This window comes from Geospiza fortis, unplaced genomic scaffold (assembly GCF_000277835.1).
Source record: "Geospiza fortis unplaced genomic scaffold, GeoFor_1.0 scaffold10, whole genome shotgun sequence".
Classification (NCBI taxonomy): Eukaryota; Metazoa; Chordata; class Aves; order Passeriformes; family Thraupidae; genus Geospiza; species Geospiza fortis.
The window spans coordinates 367,642-370,646 of NW_005054326.1; positions in this window are offsets into that span (position 1 = coordinate 367,642).

Genomic DNA, 3,005 nt, shown 5'->3' on the forward strand with positions numbered 1-3,005 from the left:
CAGACAGACAAAAGGAGAAAGAAACGGAGAGAAATTGGTTAGAAAGTGTCCCAACTTGGGGAGGTCTGTGCTGTCAGGGCTTCAGGATAGCTGCGGAGAATCTGGTGGAGTGTGTTTAGCATGGACATTGTTCTACCAGTGGGACCCAGTGTTGCAATGCTATTCTCTTTAGAACAGTCAAAAAAACCCAGAAAAATGAGATTTTTATACTGACATTACTCAGGCATTTCTCATGTCATCAAAACACGTCTGGAGACTGGACACTGGGTAGAGCCCATTCCCACCAGTGCTGCAGAGAGCACAGCTCATCCCATGTCACACAGCCATGACTCTCCTCTGCTCCTGAGGGACAGGACCCACATCCAGGTTTCACCAGGAACGTGTTCAATAGGACAGACTTGCTGGCCTTCCCACAGCAAGGCTTTCCAGGCACGTTGCTCTGGAAGATGTGATCCCGACACTGACGTAACACGGGACGCACATCTGGAATTCAGTCACTCATTAGCAACAGTTAAGTCACTGACTTGGGAAACAGGCATGAGAGACAAAGGGGACAGCTGACTGTAACAGCAGCTATTTTACCTCCACTCACCTGACCTGTAGGTTATCTGGGACACCCCTGTGATTGCCAATTGCTCACCTTCACCTTGTAGGCAGCCCCAGCTGTGTCCATGAACATTCCCAGGCATGCTGTGCAGCCAAACCCCAGCAGGTTTGTCCCACTGGTGCAGGTGGGCAACAACTGGGACCCCAAGCCTGGTGTCAGGGAACAGCCCTGCAGCCTACCTGCCCTCCCATCCTGGGCACTCAGGAGAGCACACCAAGCAACACACACCGAAATAAAGACAGGGCCCGGAATTTTTAAATAATTTTATAATTTCCTGATGAACTTAGTCTGTGAATAAAAAAAAGAAGAAAAAAAAATGAACAAAGTGTTTATATCATCAAGGCAAAGTTGAATATAACACATTTTCTTTGCAATTTCATTATCCTGTCAGTAACATGACTCCAGCAATAAAACACATACGAGTTGAAGGCAGCGTGCGCGCTTTGCATCACGGACACCAATGTCTCCCGCTGCTGTCACTTCCAAAAGGAATTCAAGCACACTAGATCCCATCCCTAAAGCCCGCCTCCCCCTCCACTAAAGTGCAACACGTCTCTTCCAAAGCAAATGAGGGATCTGTGTCTGTGGAGGGGATGGGGCATCCCACAGAATTCGACTCCACAGATGGTTTGTGAACTTGGTGTGCAGCTCTCCTCATTCACTGCCTCGGAAGGAAACGGCAAGATACTGTTCTAGTGGGCTTGGAGCAGCATGTTGGGCTAGCACAGAAGTTATTCCCCTGTTTGTGGTCCCATTGGATTCGTCCTCCTCCAGCATCTGGACAAATAAAGGCATCTTACACTAAAGCCTCCCCAGTTATACTGTAATGAGTGTGTACTGAGGGGCCAAATGCAGCCACCCCTGGGCAGGGAGGGAAGGAGGACTTGGCCTTGTCCACAGAGAGCTGGGAAGATGGGGCAGATAAAAGGAACAATGTCTACTTCTAAAATTTGGCTTCAAATTTGGTTTTTAAGATAAGCACATTTTATAATAAATAAGAGTACACGTGACCAATAGATCAATTTTTTGCCAGTTTCCAAGTGAAAGAAACCAATGTTTTGAACAAAAAGCCCTACCAAAGCACCAAGAGCCTAAGGGGAATATCTACTTAAAAGCAAACAACACTCCCTTGATTTTCAAGACCTGAACTAAGCTTGCAAAATGGGGACAAACAGCATATGGTTAAGTTTGATAATAAAAATACATTCACTTAATGAAATTCTTTACCTATGTTCATAGGTTTAGCCTCATGTTGTTCCTTTCAAGCAATGCAAATCTTTGATGCAACCAGAGCAGAAAGTGGCTGCTGGTCCTTTCCTGCCCCATAACGTGCTTGGGTACGTGACCAACCCCAGAGGCAAGGAAATACAACTTTGATAATGAACCTACACACACAACCACCTGCACTTGCTGATCTGCACTTGCTCATGTCCCTGGCATCAAGGGGTGGGATGGAGAAAACAGAAAATTTGGCCAAAGCGTTTGGCCCATTCCCATCAGTGGTTCCCATCTTAGGGGACACCTGGTGTTGATAACTGTTACCAGAAAAGACTGACTTCCAACATACTATTTCATTCTGCCCATTTCTGTCTTACACATGTACAGTATAAACCTGGGAAAGCAGGAATTTATACAGGGTTTGTAACATTTCCTAAGAGGCCAAGCTGCCTTGGACCTCAAAAGCCTGTGAAAGGCAACTGGTTATAATTATAAGCCCACAAATCCTTTTCTGTACAATCCCGAGAGGAGGAGTCATGGCTTTGTCGCTTCTTTACTTGAATTCCTTTTAATGAAATTTATTTTTATATATTTTTAAAAACACATCTTTTTCAGTTCTACTACTATCTTTTGTTTCAAACCGACAATAGACACACATTGTTGGTAACTGCCCCAGCCTTAGGACCACACAGACAATATCGACAAGCAGAAAACAAAACAGGAAAAAAACACCCCTGAAAAAGTCAGGGGAGATACTGATGACAGGGTTACAGCACTCACCACACACACTGGAAAAAGTCAGGATTTCTGAGTTTATGCTTTTGACACTAAAAAGTTTTGAAACAGTTTTTCTCTTTTTTTTCTTCGTTTTAAAAATAGTCAGCGGATACAGCCATTTTGTTCAGAAGGATCTGCTGTTGCGTAAGGTTCCTTCCATTTATGTGGAAAAAACAATTAAAAACATCGTTTTGTTTTAAAAAAACCCCTGACACTCCTCTTCCTCACCACGCAGATGAGAGGGGTCAGCAGAGTTGGCCTTGCCAGGCACGACGCCCCCGATGCCCAGCCCTCCTACCATGGCTCTGCTGGGGCAGTGTTGGTTTTCCAGAGCCTTCCACGGCCTCTTCAGGTCCCTCTTCCAGTGGGGACGTTGAGCTGAGGAGAAGCTTCCTTTCAGTAT